This window comes from Passer domesticus, chromosome 8 (genome assembly GCF_036417665.1).
Source record: "Passer domesticus isolate bPasDom1 chromosome 8, bPasDom1.hap1, whole genome shotgun sequence".
In the NCBI taxonomy this organism is placed as follows: Eukaryota; Metazoa; Chordata; class Aves; order Passeriformes; family Passeridae; genus Passer; species Passer domesticus.
In genome coordinates, this window is record NC_087481.1 from 23,343,018 (window position 1) to 23,359,968 (window position 16,951).

General features: G+C 40.5%; 2 long non-coding RNA genes across 3 annotated transcripts; both read right to left on the reverse strand.

Moving 5' to 3' along the window:
* Positions 1-6,004, reverse strand: LOC135305829 (uncharacterized). Of its 2 annotated transcripts, none has more exons than XR_010366807.1 (4): positions 5,992-6,004; positions 5,508-5,638; positions 1,482-1,532; positions 1-817 (listed from the first exon to the last, which is right to left on the reverse strand). It is a non-coding gene; the product is annotated as an uncharacterized LOC135305829 (long non-coding RNA). The 2 variants fall into 2 exon arrangements; XR_010366808.1 differs by having other exon boundaries at positions 1-822.
* An 8,552-nt stretch (positions 6,005-14,556) lies between these two features.
* LOC135305828 (uncharacterized) lies at positions 14,557-16,403 on the reverse strand. The gene is made up of 3 exons (XR_010366806.1): positions 16,269-16,403; positions 15,177-15,387; positions 14,557-14,670 (listed from the first exon to the last, which is right to left on the reverse strand). It is a non-coding gene; the product is annotated as an uncharacterized LOC135305828 (long non-coding RNA).
* Between the last annotated feature and the right edge of the window lie 548 nt (positions 16,404-16,951).

Genomic DNA, 16,951 nt, shown 5'->3' on the forward strand with positions numbered 1-16,951 from the left:
CCATGCATGAGCATGATCAGTTTTGCATCAGGCTGTAAATTAGTAGATAAGAAAGCCAAGTTTTTGCACAATTACTGATTTTTGGCTGCTTGGTGTATGCAATGAGTTTCTTGACTGAGCGGGCAGTAGTAAAAGCAGCAGTTTTAGTGCCTCCTATCTGAACAACCTAAGCTCCTGCCCTTTTCCAGGTGAGTAAATGATAATCCCAGGTGGGATAATGTTTATCCCACGCAGGTGTGCTTCTCTCTTATAGGTATAGTTTAAGAATGGCAAATTAGTGTATCGTTGTGACCCAGCCTGACAGAAAAGGCTGTTGGGCTAAGGAGGGAGGAGAGAGTATTCCTAGCTCTTCTAATGCTGACAAATAGAATTTCTGGTGTTACCACTGTGGGCACTGTGACCTGAAACTTGTTGGGAGATGATGTCAGGGAAATGGGCTGGGCTTTGACCTCATCCAGAACTCTCTGGGCACAGTCAGTTGTTGATAAGCTCTTTAGCAGAGGCACCCTGACATTTCCGTTTTCTCTGGTGCTTGTGTTTTAATAGCCTTTTTCCCACTCAAACATTAAAATTTAGCTCAGTCATTTCATAATTTGCTGCCTAAAAGTGTTGCAAGTTGGGACCAAATTTTATAGTTTATTTTGCAAGTTTATATTGGTGATCAAGAAGGTGAGGCACTAGCCTGGCAGCCTTGCAGGTGTCCCGGGGCAGACACTCCCGTGTCTGGGGAGCATTTCTCTGCAGTCCTGGATGTGTTCAGAGAGTTTCAGCCTCCTCAGGGTTGCAAGAAGTGTCAGCTGGGGGTGTTTTGATGGGCCTGTGCTTATATGGAATACAAAGTTATTGCTCTGTCATGTACAAGACAGGTGAGTGTAGAATGATGACGCATGTTGGTTTCCAGGTGGAAAACTTGAATTTATGTTAAGTAGAACCCATCTGTCTGGTTTATCTCCCCCATGCAAAATAATTGGCAAATGGCTTGTGCCATCTGCCAGATGTGACCACATTAAGTCTATTTGTTCTATGAACACTTGATGCAATTTTAAGATTCTAAGAAAATTTCTCCAAAAGATATCATACAAAAATCAATAGTTCTTTTCTATGTCATCTTGTTTATGAGCTAGAAGCAGAAAGAGGGTTCACTGGAGCAGGGCTAAGATCAATAGCTCTGTAAATTTTAATTGGACCTTCTTTAACTACTGAGTGTTGTCTTTTTTTAACTGTAAAATAAAAGACCTTTTGTCAACAGGTGCCTTTTACATTCTCCAGTCTCATTGTGGCTACTTGTGGACTATCTTAAACAGAAAGTGCAAAGAAGTGCAAAGTATTGAAGAATAACTTGATTTTTACTACTGCCATGAAATTTCACTTAAACTTTCTCTCATTTTTGTTTAATATATAAGCTTGGTTAGTATATTTCTTTTTTTCTACTGTTACTTTATCTTTGTACATAGTCCTTGTTTCCAGTCTGTGAGACTTACCTCAAATTTTTTCCTCCTGCTTGACACATGTGTACTTGGTGTCACCTTTCTCTACAATATAATTGTCATATATACAGGGAGTTAATAAGATCACCTTGTTCATAGACTCTCCATGGAATATGCAGGTAAGAAAAATGTTATGTTCATATTTCCTTATAAAGAAACAGTTTGCTCTCTTTTTTACTTCATCCTTTTCTTACTTCATGATTGCAAATGACAATGGCCAGAGTGAGTTTGTGTTTCATGTCCAACCACCCATATCAAAAAGCTCTTCTGAAATGCTCTTTGTCATATCTATGTCCTTTTGGTTCCATCCTCTCTAAATCTGCAGAGCTGGATAAGTATCTCATTCCTCCAGAAGCCTAACTGGCATCATTGCTTCTGTGGTTTCTCCTTTGCAATCTCTGTGTTTCAAGTCCAGTACAATTTAAAGTGCATACTGCCCTCCTTCTCCTAAAGCCTCTTGAGGCAGCAATTCTGCCTGCTCCCTCATGTGGGTGTGAATGGCAGGGAGGCCCTTGGCAGAAAGTAAAACCTCTCCAGGATCAGTTTGATTAGCCAAAGGTCCCAACCTCTGTGTTGGCTGTGCTTGGATTTTAATCATCCATGGACTAGTGGTAAGAGGTGTGTTAATTCTTTCCTTTGCTTGTACACCTGGAACCACACCTAATCTAAGGTCTCCATTCCCCAAAAGTTTACTCTAAGAGGAATGATGTAGAGTAATTTTGTCTGTCTGTATCCTGCAGATTTCCACCAAAGATGGAGTTCTGCCCACTGACATAATTTTTATTAATGCAGCTGATGCCAGGTTGTATTTTTATGGTGTCTGATAAATAACAGGCAGATCTCTGCTCCTTCAAGGACTGGCTCTGAAGTGGCGATGGGATTATCAGAATGAGGGTTTTTTTGGTGTGTTGTTTTATGGGGTTGGTTGTGAGGTGGAACTGTTCCTGCTGCTTGGGATGATTTTTCAGAAGAAATGCTGAATACTGGTTTTCTTCTTTAGTTTTTAAAAATCAAAAAATGTGTAACTTCACTGACTTGAGTAGTATTTTTTCCAATGTATAAGAAATACCTGTGAAATGGAGAGATTCTGTTTTGTAGCTAATGAGAACAGATTGCAACTATAGGCAATGATTTATGACTACATGAAATGTCTTTCTTATTTGCATTGAATACACAAATAGTGACTTTTTTTGCTGTTGTTGTAAAAGACGCAATGTAGAAATTACAGCCTGCGAGGGGAAGGCAGGCCTGTCATGGCTCTTGTTTTCAGTCCTGCTCCAGAAGGTGCTGTAAAATTGATAGAGGCTTGATGGTAACACAAATGAATTCAGGAACTTCAGAAATATAGTGCAGCTCATTGTTACAACTGTGCAAGGCATAATCCAAAATATCTGTGGTGCCGCTGTTGAGTCCTTTTACAGCTCAAGTTCCACTTCGATTCCACAGCCATGTCCTGATCTGTGCCAGCCATCACAGGCCCCATGCTTTGATGGAAACTGGAGCAAATCAGTATCTTTACACTGGCTAAGGTGCTTTGCCAAATGAGCTGGAGCCTGGACACAGCTCTGGTTCAGGATGCTTGAATTCAGCTACTAGGGCCTGTTTATGGGAGTCTGCAGCCAAATTACAGATAGTCCACTTCAGTATTTCTGAATTTGTAATTAAACTGTATTGGCACAAACTGAACTATCCTTAGACTGTGGCAACTGTAGGAGGCTGTGGCTTACTTTTACTGTGTGTGGGTTGGGAGTTCCTCCCTTGTGGGACTTCAGCTGGTTGGGATGGGTGGTGAGCTGTCCTTCATTGACAAAGCCCTCAATTAAGGCCTTGGGAAATGGGATGTTAGGAATGAAAATGTCTGGCTAAGTTATGGTGAGAAGAATGGGATAATGGGGATGGTTATGTTAATGTTGTTGTTCCATATAAGGTCATGTTTCTAGTTCTTGATTGGTTTGTAACATATTATATATAAGACAATGTTCTTAGTTTTCTGATGATTGATTCCCTGCCCTCAGATGAAATCCCATATATTGCTGAGTTCGCCCCATTGTTTGGTCTTCGGAGGACACCCTGTACTACGTGCGGCTTGTGTTTTCATTGCTTCATTATTAAAGTTTTATTCTGAGCTACTTTATCAAACCCATCGGTATTATTTCTTCTGCCTCAACCCCCAGCTGCTCCTGTCCCGAGGTCACGGCAGCTGGACCGTGACACCCTCCCCCCTACCCACCCCATTTTGTTTCATTTCCTCTTTTTTTTCCTTTTCCTTTTTCCTTTTTTTTTCTTAATTTAATTTTTTTTGCCCTTGTCTCTGAGGTATTCACTAATGAAGCCCTGGCTCAGGTGCATCACCCAGCTGATGTGTCTACAGCACTCCTGGACCAGAGCTGGTTTGGGCTAGTGCTGTGTGCATGTCCAGCTGGCCATGCTCACCTGGCCTGTACCTAACTGTATGGCCAGGCCCTGAGTGGTGTCCATAAAGTGTAGTTGTGATTTCAGGGCTTGTGTACGGGAGTATTAATGCAAAAATGTGTATTGTACAGTTCCAGTGGGTTCCCTAAAACACTTGGATGGGGGAAGCAGAATAGTATGCAACAGGAAGGCTGCCCTAGAGAAAGAACATACCTTGCCAGTTTACTAGAACATTTGATCGGTAGTTGCTGAGGTCTGGAACATGTGTTCAGGCATACTTTTCATTCTTGTTATAATTTTACCAAGAAACTTATAGTATGTATTCTAAAAACTTTGTACACTGGCAGTTCTTCAACGTATGCATGAAGTGATTTATTTTTAGATCTCTTTGCTACCCATATCTTCCATCCACTACAAGTTCAAGACTACTCTTGGCGTGACTGCTTTTCAATTCAAGACATCTCATTGACTCTACAATTGAGATTATTTTTCACTGGATATATTTATCAAGTTTCAGGCCAGAGGCTTTCAGACTTATAAGTCTCTTAAAGGGGGGGAAGTGCTGACATAGCCTTAAATTGTGGTATGGCAGTGTTACACTATAATTACCTTTATCTACCACCAAACCCCCTTTCAGAGTCCTGGCTGTGTGCCGTGGGCCTCTTGATAGAATGTTCCATTAGACTGAGATTTTTCATGGGGAAAAATCTTTAGAGCAAACCATGATAAAGTACTTTTATAAGAGTAGATGTAGGAGCAGTGGCAGGGTGGTGAGGAGAAGAGAGATGGTGCTGAGTTGTGGGAGGAAATATTTGGCAGCATTAGTGGTAGATTTGTACTAGAAAGAGAACAAAATAATTTTTTTCCTCCCCCTGTGTGTCACTGGCATTACTACTTGTCTTCCAGATGCTTTGACAACCCAAAGTTCAGCATAAGCTGTGGAATTTAAGCAAATAGTATGCGTATTTTTACTATGCAGTGGAGTATTGGACAAAGATGTACAAGCTGGCAGACACCAGGCTGGCTGCAGAGTGGAGAGCAATATAACGCTGTCATGGTGCTGCTGCTCTTGAGCTACTGCACCTGGCAGGAGAGGGCTCAGGAGGTTTGGCACAAGGCTGTGATGGTTTCATTACTGATCTGGAGTTTGTGTCCTGTATTGTGACCTGGGGTTGGTGCTCATTTGATCACCCTGTCAGCTGACCTATGCTCTTTGGCTTGGTTTGTCATATTCATCTCCTTGAAACAAAGGTAGAGCAAAAGAAGCACTAAATTGAAAAAGGTTAGGAAAGGTGAAATTCAGACCAAGAACAAAGGGATAGGTGCTTTTGTCATGCAGAGCTTTCAGGTCCATTAAGAGAGGCCCAGCACTACAGCAGGTTTGTATTGCATCACAGATAGAATCATGGAATCATCTCAATAGCTGGAATGTAGCAACACTCCTGCTGGGTGTCTGGGGTTTATATTAATTGTGAGAAACTATTAGTCATGTAAAGCACAAATAAAATGAACATTTAAGGACAATACTGAAAACCTATTTAGGAGCTTGTGTGTGTATTTTATATACACACAGAAAGGCTTTTCGATTAAGTAAATATTTGTACTTACTTGCTACTTGTCTGCACTATGGTACAGTTGCTATCTGCTGTTTAATTGGGAAGGCCGTGGTGTATCCGTTACTGGAATGTAGCCATGATTAATGCTCTCTGAGGTGCATGGGAGCATTTCTTGTGCAGGGCCTGTGTAAACAGGTAGAGAAGGGAAAGAAGAATTTTTATATTGGAGAATATTAACATTTTGGGCACAGGTGGCTACTGAGGTAAATTAAATTTCCCTAGACAGCTAAAAGAAATAGTTTTATGTTCTTAGGTCACTAGAGGGAGTTTAGAGTATCAGATTGATTCATTTCTATTTGAGCATCTTTACATTTCTGTTTAGTATTTTGTCTTGGTGGCTAACAAAATTCAGTCTCCTTTAATACAGATCTGTTTTCTGTAGAGTGTATCATAACAGATATGCTCTTAGAAAAGAGTGCACTAAGCACGTTAGAATATCATCCCTCTTGCCCTGTGTGCTCAGCCATTTATCTCACCACAGAGAATGTGAAATATTCCAGACATGTTTGATTTATTGTTCAACTAGCAATGGATGGAGACCAGGGCATTGAGAGTTGGGGAAATGATTTCTAGTCCATTATGGTGTTACAAAGCAGTCAATGTACTAAATATCATTAATGATGTACAAAAGGAACTTATTTTAGGCAGGACTAAAATAAATTCAGTACTTTGTTGCAAACTAATGGAGTCAGTTGAGGGGTAGTAGTTGTTGTACTGGAGTGGGGACCCTCCTTCAGTGCAGAGCAGCTCTGTCCAAGAGGCTCTGTGCAGCCCCATGGCTTAGACACTGAGCTGTGCCCAGCAGAGCATGAGGGGGGCATCTGTGGGGAGGGAGGGGGTGCTGGCCAGGGGACAGCTTGCACTTGAATTTTTGACAGAAAGAAAGGGAATTGAAGGGACTTTAAATATCATATGAACCAGCCATTCTGGCTCAGGGTGGTCCTCCTATGAGCTCGAGGAGAGGTTGTGGGGGATGTTGGGAATGGAGGAAGTGTGTTTGCTCTGAGGTGCTCTCTGCTTTCTGCCCCCAGAAGAAATGGGCAGTTTGTCCACAGCAGGACCCCGTTAAAGGAAGAAAAAAGCCCAACCAAACAAAAAACCCTCCACATCTTCAGTTTTAACATACTGCATGTTGAATCTGCTGCAGCTGGAATTTGTAATGGGGATGACATCATGAACTGCCCTCATCCATATTGAACATGGGCACTCTGGCCTTTCTCCTGGAACAAGGGGAAGCTGGAAGGGTAGCAGCTTGTGATTTGCACATCCCATAGCGTGGTTTACTTGAAAGATAAGAGCCTTATCAAATTCTGCAGCGATCAGTTAGTGGTTATGTGCCAAGTCCCATAAATTATAATTCTTTTGGTTTAACCTTCAAATATCTGTAGCAATTCTACAAGAACTTAACTACTGCACCTCAAACAAATTAGGTTCTGCATTCTGCAGACTGAGGTTTGAAGGCATGTTGTGAACTGGATTCTGGTTCTGTGAATATTAATGGACTAGAATGATGAATTTTCTATTTTAATTATGATCCTCTGTGTAGTGGGTATAACATTTTTTTCTCAAAATGTTAGTGATTTTTACCTTGAAGGAGACCAGATAGGCACAGTGAAGATAGGAATACGTCAAGTCTTAGAAAAAAAAATAAATTTGAGCTCTGGGAGGGGGAATTCCAGGCACTTCTTTTACATTTTTTTCTGGTTTTTTTCCCCTTCTGTTTTTTGTTTGGTTTTGAGGTCTTTGTATATAATATATGGAGGCACAATCAGAAATGTTACTGACTAAGGACTGTCTTACTTGCCACTAAACATTTCTTTACAATTTTAGTTGCATCACAAACTGACTTTTACACAGAAACTGCCATTCACAAAAAGTTTCATAGTGTGGAGTCTTAAACTGATTTTGTAGTCCAGCTTGGGCTTCTGCATTAATGAAGTAACTAGAGCTCTTCCAGAACAAAATCTAGGATTTTGTTTTAAGGAAGTGGGAGCTACTATGGGAATGAGCATGAATTCTTAAGTAGGGTGTCCAGCTGCTACTCCAAGGATGGTTTTCTGGGAAAGGGTGCAGAACTTTTCCATGCTGTCAGTAATGGGTGAGTGCCTAGCCCTGCACTGTGGAATGTGGCCCTGGCTGCAGGCCACCCCTTCAGCCTGTGCCTGGCTCAGCAGTGCAGAGTTGCTCAGAGGATCACAGCTAGATGCTGGTTTAAAAATTGTTTTTAAATACAGCATCACATAAACATTGATTTGTCCATAGTTCTTGCCTTCTGTTCCTCAGGGTAAAATTGGAAAAGTATTTTCCTTGACATAAGAAAATAATGTCAATATGAGCACATTCAGTATTTTATTATACTTCTGTGGTCTTAGGAAGAAACTACAGAATCCAGTGGGGTTGTGCCTTGGTTTGTTCATATGAACCCACAATGAGAGTAGACTATACTTTACTTTTGTCTTTTCTTCTGCTAATAAAAAGAGAACTTGGCTTCTACTATAAGAATATTACATGAAAATGCTATCTCAGAAGCTGCATCTAAAAAGACTGATTTCTCGTCTGTAGACCTTGTTGAAAGTTGAAATGATTTTTTTTCAGCAAAGCACTTGGCTCTGTTTTAATATTGCTTTTTTGTTTGTTTAAAATGCTGCATATTTCTAAATATGTGCAAACATCAGTGTGCAAATGTAAGAAACATTTGATATGTTTAAAGTGCTGGAAATTTTTGACTGATATTTATCTAATGTGAAATAGCAAGGCAACTGAGATCTGTTGGACACATCTGTGACTTTCAAAAACAAACTCTAGGAATTTTATCTGACATCGTGGAATGCTCTGGAAAATGTTGATGTGCTTCAACACATTGCCAGTGTTTGTCTTAGAAAAGCAAGTTCAAGTGTAAGGAGATGCAGGTGTCCTTTTCTGTGTCAGAAGTCTCTTTGTGCTGCAGGCTGTGGCTGAGAATGACACAAGACCAAGGGCTGAACTTCAGTCCTGGTGCTGAAGAATCAGCAGTGAAAAAAGCCAAGTAAGGTTCTCACACTTCTTACCTGATAAAATAATGCAGCTGTTCAAATATGATTCCCTCCACTCCTCCCAGGATGCAGATTTGTCTATTTTTATTGTCATTTTCTAAAGAAGATGGAATACTATGATGCAGTAGGTATCTCATGCTCCCTTTTTATGGGGCGTAAAATGCAAGGAATCCACTGACTTTGCATTGTTTGGCCTTACATGGTTTCTTCCACAGAGCTCTGGGAGGTGGTGTGGGGATTAGGTCTTGCTAATTTACCAAGTATCTATTTGTTGAAGGAATATAGTTTGTTTTCCTTTGCACTCAGATTCCAAATCCATTAGTAATAAGAATAAGTATATATTTAGTTCTGTTTACATGTATTAACTGCTTTACTCTCAATAGGCATTAAAAAAAGATAACATCACAGTTATTCTAAGAAGACTTTAGTCTCTCAACAGGGCAAACATCAAACAAAAGGCATATTAATGTGAGCTAAATTTTGGGAACCTTCCACAAGCATTTATATTTAAAATATTTATTTGTGGCAAGATGGAGACTTCTGGAGTGACCAGAAATGATGGGTTTTACTTTGACCTCAAGTAAGTTGTGGTTGTGTATTTCCATTGCCTGCTTTCATGTGAGTGTTTTTACTGACTTATTTGTAACTGATGTCTTAGTTCGTGTTTTTGTTTGTGTGCTTTTTAGGGGACAGGAAATGGTGCAGTTTTTTGGTTTTTAAATTTAATACCAGTCCTCTGGCATATGCCAATTTATTCCTCATTCATTATGCCAATGAGAGGAGAATGGAGCAGAGAGTGTTTGTCAGCTGTGCTTTGAAAGGCCATAATATCCTGATAGCATCTCTGGGTAGCAGTGCCATTTCCACAGCTGGACTCACTGATGGGAAAGCTGACTGAGGAGTGTTGCTGTATTCATGGAACTGTGTGTGCAGGGAATGAAGCAGCCAGAAAGCAAATGATCCAGCTCAAACAGCTTTATTGCCAGCAAGTATGAACTGCATCTCGGGCATCCCGGCCAGAGCACGGCACCCGCGGCAAAGCGCCTCTGTCACGAGTGGTGTCAGCACTCAGCAGTGGCTCTTCCCCGTGCCACTGCAGTGACACCGACACAGGCTCTGGCCTTCAGGTGGCCGTGGGATCTGCTAGGACAGCAGGAGCCAAGGAAGTGGAGCTGCAGGTCTCGGCCAGGGAAAGGCCTTTGTGTTCTCTGTGGGGAAGGGAGTGTGCTGCTGACGGTCTTGGTGCAGTTGACTTGGCTGTGTTTTCCAGCAGCCTTATCCCCAGCCAAAGGCTTCATTGCAGATTTATGCTCAGTTAACACTGCTTTGCAGATTAGATCTCTTCAGTGCCCAACTTTGCTGCTTCATATTGTTGAAATGACCAATATGTGTTCAGTGATCAGGCTGACTGCTTTTTGTGCTAGGAATAAAGCTGGCAGCTCTGGCTTTAGAGGTTGTGGCTCATGCTGGGTGTTTGCAGCATGTGAACCCAGCCAATTTAATGCAGCAGCACTTTGACCCATGCCCTTCTCCATCTTCTTATTGTTGTGCTTTATGCTGGTTTTCATTTGCTAGGCTGTCAAAGCAGAATTTGTACTTAATCCAAATTGCAAGTACTATTAACAAAGAAATCCCAAATTCATGGAGAGATTAAAGCAGACTTTCACAACTGCTGTTATTTCTGGATGTTGGTGTGTGTTGTAGGGACTGACTTGGGCTGGTGCAGGTGACACAGCTGACATCAGCTGAAGTATACCTATGCCATGTGTTTAGGAATTCTGTGTGGGGTGATTGCAGTACTCTGCTGGCAGAAAGATCTCACACAGAACAATAGAGCTGCTTGACTTTCCATGTCTTTTGGTGGTCAGTAGGATGTTACCTGTGATGCTTTGACTTTGGCAAATGATCAGCCACTAATTCTGCTGTTTTCTACCCCTTAAAACCAATTGTTGTGTTAATGAAACAGGATGGATTTGGAGCAGAATTATACTAACATGGGTTCCTTCCAGAAGCATGAGATACCTTCAACTGAAATGTTTTTATAGTTAATAGAACAAAAGGCTTTTGTTTAATCCAAGTGTTGCACATCCCTGGTTTAGAGAAGACAAAGACAAAGCTGGTTTTGTGCTGGGTGGAATTTTTTTGGTTGATTTGGGGGGTTTGTTATAGTTTAGGATAGATAATCAAAAAAGTAGTAGCTTCCTAGGAGAGAGAAATGAAGCTAAAGAATTGAATTGAAAAGTGTTTTTTCAGTAAAGCTAGAGGGGGAAAAAAGGCAGGAGAAAGCAGCTGCGAAATGCTCAGGTCACTGAGAGCTACATAAGTAAATTCCAGCAGGCTGGGTTTTGAATGCTGACTGAAATTCAGTAGTTTGGGTTACAGAAGGACCTGTGGGCTCACAGGCAGAGCTGGTGGGGAAGGTTGTGGGGATGGCCTCTGTGTGTGCAAGGGGAAGGGCAGGAGTTGAAACCCTTGCAGCTCTGGTACCCTCATTTTAATGGCAATTTCACCACGGGGGCTTGGGAAAGAGGGGGTTGCCTGCACTGATGGGGATGTTACTGCCTTGAGATGTGGCATAAAATTATGGGGGTTTATGCTTTGAAGTTGTTTGTGGGTATTTTATTACTCTGTTGTTTTCTGTGTGTGTCACCATTGAGTCAGAAATGACACAAAGTCAGCCCAGAAGGCAAAGGGCAGCCTGTTTATTCAGTCCTCTCCTTTTTATACCTTGGTTCTCTACAGGTGGACCTGATTGGTCATTTAATCAACACATTTCACATGATTGGCTAATTAAGCAGACACCAATCTGTAAACAAATTTTTGAAAAAAACAACTTGTTAAAAAACCTGTGGATTATTTAATATTTGATTATCATTACTTCTCTCCAGCTCCCTAAAGCTTCCCAGACCAATTAATGGGAAAACTTATCTAGCTTTCTCTCTCTCTGACCACACTGTTGCATCCACCTATGTGGGCCTTATTGGTGTTTGTTTGTTTTCATCTCTTCCCTCTTACTTTGGGTTCTGCTGGAATGGGGCTGTGGTCATGTTTTCCTTTTAGCTGCTGGCAAGTGCCTGCTGCAACTGCTTACTCCAGAGCAAGGCTCATATCTCTGTTAAACTTGAAAAGGTCTTCTGCAATGGTTTTGCCTAAAGAAGCTGAGAATGGAGTCAGGGTTTTTGCTCTCTGCCAGCTGAGACATCCTGTGGTGCAGTCAGGACTGGCAGGTACTGGAGGCTCAGGAGGTGAGAGAGCAATAGCAGCTAACCTGTGGAAAATGGTACCTGAGGGATCCTGGCATCTTCCTAGGGGTTATTTAAAGATGCAGCAGTGAAATAAGAGGTAAAACATGCACCGGAACTTCTGTCTGCAAATGAAACCTGAAATCAAGAAACTGCAGTTTGGGGGTTAACATAAGCTAATTAACAAGATTTTCAAAGGTGTTTATGTAAGGTGGTGAATTATGAGGTTGGGTTTTTTGGGTGATCTGGTTTTGTTGTTGTTTTTTCTAAGTGTCCATCTGAAGTTTGGTGTCTTGCACTAGAGCTACCAGGAATGCCAAGGCATGAAGCTCCACATACTTCCCAGATTCTTGAATTCCTTGGGCTGCCTGCAGCTCAGACCTCGTCTGTCAGGACAGATGTACGGATTCAGGCACAGAACCTGAAGATGCTGCAGCCTAGATAAAAGAGTGAATTTGCAATGTATTGTTGAGTGCAATAAGGTTATGAGAACATTTTTAATAATGACTAAAAGTGCTCTTGCAAAATCAGTCTTAGATTTTAGAATATTTGATCCCAATCATCTTAGCAGTGCAGCAAATGCCAAAAGAGTTTCATATTACAGGTGCAAGGAAAATGGAGACAATCAGTTGCCTGGAGTGGTACTTACATCCAGTAAATATATCGTAGAATAGGATTTAGACAAATGGAAGTACTTACATCCAGGAAATATATCGTAGAATTGGATTTAGACAAATTTGCATGGATAACAAGAATTAGCAGTATGCTAATTCTTGTTATCCATGCAAATTAAAAGTCACTCTTCTGCTCAAAAAAAAAATAAGGTGGGTGGATGCTATCTGTTCTGCTAAATGCTGTTTATGGTGTTGAGGTTTTTCTGTCAATGGAAGCCTTTGTTTGATTTGCTGCTTTAAGAAGAACATGTGTAGAATAATACCTGTATTTTTTTTTAAGCTTTGTTATCTATTTACCATACCTATAGTGATTTGTTATACTAATTTGTTGAACAGCATAAGTAAAATGAGCAGAAAGAGGCTAGCATCAGAAGAAAAAAAAATAAAAAGTGCCTGTCTGTAAAGCTAAAACAAACTATGGGTTGCATGAGCTGTGAGTTCTAAAAATGGCCGTTAGACACTAACCTGAAGGAACAAAAAAAAAGGGGAGGAGAGGGAAGTAGCAGAAAGAGATGGGAACAAATAGAGGAGCAATTTAGCAGAACACTCAATATCCTCCTGTGTCGAGGAATGCCCCGGTGTGTTCCCCTAAGCCCAGGCTGATAGAATGGGTTCTGTCCCAATAGCTGGTGTAGCAACTGTGTGGCTTTTCCTGCCCATCTGATTCTGGAATGGGCTTTGAAGTCCTGTCAACAAACAAGTGAGCACAGAAGCACTGTGTGTGTGAAATTCCATGCTTTGATATAGTCTCTTATTTGGAGAGCTCTGAGGATAAATGAAGGAAAGCAGCAGAGAACAAGCAGATGGATTATCACAATCCAGAAAGGTAGAAAGTAAAAGCAGGATACAGAAAGGAGAAGATCTCCAAAAACCCTAACAAAGAAATGTTAATGTTGCTTTCTGGAAGGCCTGGGAGATGCAGCTGAGTTTTGTAACACAGAATAGAAGAGAGAAGAAGCATTGTGCTTAATAAGGCTGACTTTCCATACCACTTGGGATGAAGGGCCTTCCTTTTTTTAATCAAGTGTCACCCCTAAACAAAGCCGTGGAGAATGATTTCTTTTAAGTTGCACGGTCTAAACTGTTTTTCCTCTCCTGCAGTCCCCAGAGTGGAGAGCTGTCAAGTGCCTGGTCTGCTGCCTCTGTCAGTGGGTGCTGATAAGGCACTGATGGGAGAGCTTATTGCTGCTCCTCCTCTCTAAGTCTAGGTTTTGCTATCTCAAAACCTAGCTATTTTTAGCATTCTTATGTCTTTTATTTCCTTTAAAATACTTGGTTGTCTCTAGATCTAGTCTATACTCTCAATATTGTCTTCTGACATCACTTTTTTCCCCTTATGTACATTAATGGAAACTGAATTAGGAGCCCAACAATTCCAAATATCTGTTGTACTCAGGGAATTCTTCTTCCAGAGTGTGGTTTTCCCACCTTGTTTTTGTTTTAGGTGCAACTGTTTAATTAAAGATTATGCAACCAATTAGAGTACCAAAGGCTGTATGCTTTGTGGTGTATTTAGTAAAGTTATTCATTAACTTGTTACAAATTGAGAAGTTTCCTGAGTTCACTGGATCTTTGTTTCTTTCATTCATGGATTGGTGTTTGGAGAAGTCTTCTAAAGCTTGGAGGGTAGTTAGCACCGAGTTAGAATCCCTGGTTTTAGTAGGCTGGACCAAGGAAATTTTTCCTTGCTTTATTTTATTTTTTTAATAACTGATAAGTTAATGTTGAAATTTGATGCATGTTGTATTTATCTGTATCAAATGTTGTTCAAGGGATTTATTTATAAATAGAATAAACATTCTACTGTGCTGCAAGGAGACTTACAGAAGTAGTTTTGTTTATATACAGTCTCCAGCTGGAACTGCAAACATAAGCAATAATTTAATATCTTGCAGGCCATCTGGGAATGGGATTTTTTAAAGAGGAAAGCATAGCACCATAGGTCACACATTTTGTATTTCTCTACGTATTGAACATCTTTGCCAAATATTCTTCTGGTGTCTTTTCTGTGCCTCCTGCAGAGCAAAACAGCTGCAGTCCTAAAGTGACCAATTGTTCACCATTTTAGAGGCACATCTCTTCTTTCCGTTTTTCTTTTTTTTTTCCCCTGAGAAGCTGGAAGCCTAATGGAGGCTTTTAGAAAAGATAGCCTGTTGCAGTCCTTCCTATTGGTGGTTTTGTCATATCTCCCCCACACACCGGCAAAGCTGAAAAATACCACAGTTCAAATATGAAGTATCAGCATTAGTGGTGTAGGCATTGCATTTATTTCTATATGGGCATAAGAAGCCACATTGCAATTCATTATTGTTTTCCTGAGCACTGCCTCTCAAAATGGCTGCATTTTAATCAGTCGTCTTGTTGTAGTACATTACAGTGAGCTGACATTTGCTGAACTGATTTAAAAAACTGTTTCCTGGATGTCAAAGCAACTGATGAAATATACTGTGAGCTAGGTTAACTGCTTTTTCACTACATATCTGCTGGGTAGGAAGTTAATTTCTGTGATCTAGATCAATTTAGGAATTTTAAAAATCTGATCTTTTGACTTAAATAGTAAAATTACTTGAATTGGATTGAACAAAGAAGAGCACCAGGGGTGAATGGGGGTGGGGAGATCCAGAATAATACTGATGGACAGCACATAGGTGCTCCCCAGCCTCCAGTGTAGTTTGTGCTTCATGACAGATTGAAATAGTGAAATTAAACCCACCTGTTTGCATTGTTTTGCTTGATTTTTTTAGCAGGTATTGGATGGGATATTGCCCAGAAGGTGACTCTTAAGGGAAACTCCTCAGCAAATGTCCTTAAAGTGTCCTGCAGAGCTGTCACAGGATTTTTCAAGGCAGTACCTGAGTCACACAAAGCCAGTGTCATGCTCCAGTGTTCAGCAGGCTACAGCAGAGGGGTTCACGTAACCTGTTCTGAAATGGAGGTACAGAACATGCACTTCTGTGTTCAGCTGAGACATGCATGCAAAAAAGCCAACTTTGCTGAGAAACCCTGGGGGGCAAGGGGGAAGAGAAGGAGGTAAAATCTTAAGTCCAACAGTAAATCTCACAATGACACAAGAAATTTGTGTTCAAATCCATTCTGCTTTCTCCACATTAAATAAAATCATGCTAATGCCTCTCGTATCCTGTTTAAACATGCAGCAGCAGGTGAGTGTTCATCAGGTACTGTATCTGTGAATTTGGGTTTCTTAGTGTTCATGGATTAATGGTGCTTTGTATTTGAAGTAATTTACAGCACAGAGCATTGTGCAATATTGATGAAATTCTGTGTTAAGTAAAATATATTTTTTCTTAGCTTTTTAGTCTACCCTTTGAAGGGGAGGCTACTTGATTCTAATTAGCTTCCAGATAATTAAACAACTTTCAGATAAGACTGCTCTAGTTTATTTAAATATATTCTAAAATCACATTTTGCTGAACTTTTTTCCTCCTGATAAATACTTAGTATGTACCGATAGATGACAGTACTTTATATATATCTTCTAACCCATGATACCATTTTGATTCAGTTCCGTTTTCTTAAGCTTTGTTTCTAGATATGGATCCGCCATTTGACTGAATCCACTTGTGATTTATAGCAATTCTTTAGTTTATGTTGTCAAGTACAAAAATGAAAAGGTAGGAATGCTTTATATCAGGGAAAGATTTGTTTTCTCCCAGAGGCCTATTTTCGTGGCTTCTGATTAGAGAGAGGCAAGAGACAAGGACAAGTGTTGTGACAAGACAACAGGTGGGGATGTGCCCCCATGCAGGGTGTTGTGTAGCAGTCCTGAGGAGAAAATTGCACCCACCTCCTTCCCTTGTGTCAAGAGGAGAATCGTTTTGAAAAGATTCTACTAATGTATTAATATAGAAAAAAACCCAACTTTCTCCCTCTTTTTTTTTTTTTTCTTTTTGGTGATAAAAGAGGTAAAGGCAATGCACTGAATCTGAAAGGGAGACTACTTAGTTTTCCCTTTGTGACCAAGAAGTTTGCCTTTGTGACTAGGAATGAACCTGTGGAACCAGCTATGGCATGAGCCATAACGTTAGATCTAGTTAAGGAGACATCCTCGATATTGATAACTGTCTAGAAATATCAAGACAATTTGACTGCATATAACAAACATCTGTATTTGTTTGTCACTACATTAACTATTTAGAAGGCAATTTTCCCCACAACATGTTCTTGTAGAAGTGTATTATATACCTCTGAAAGTGCAGTGCACTGAGCCTGCCCTGAAGGAATTAATGGTTTTCCTCCCTCACTGCATGTTGGTTGTTTGTGAATGTATTTTTCATTAGTACAGATGATTTACTCAGAACATTGGATTCATAAATCAGTGTATCTCCTCTACAATATAGAAGATGAGTATATTTTGGGATTATAGTTTGTTAAATAGTTAGTATGGCCAGCTATGTAGAACAAGGAGCTATGTGCAAGCTGTACTTTGCAGTACAGGTTCATAATCTGTTGTTTGAGCTCAAAGATACA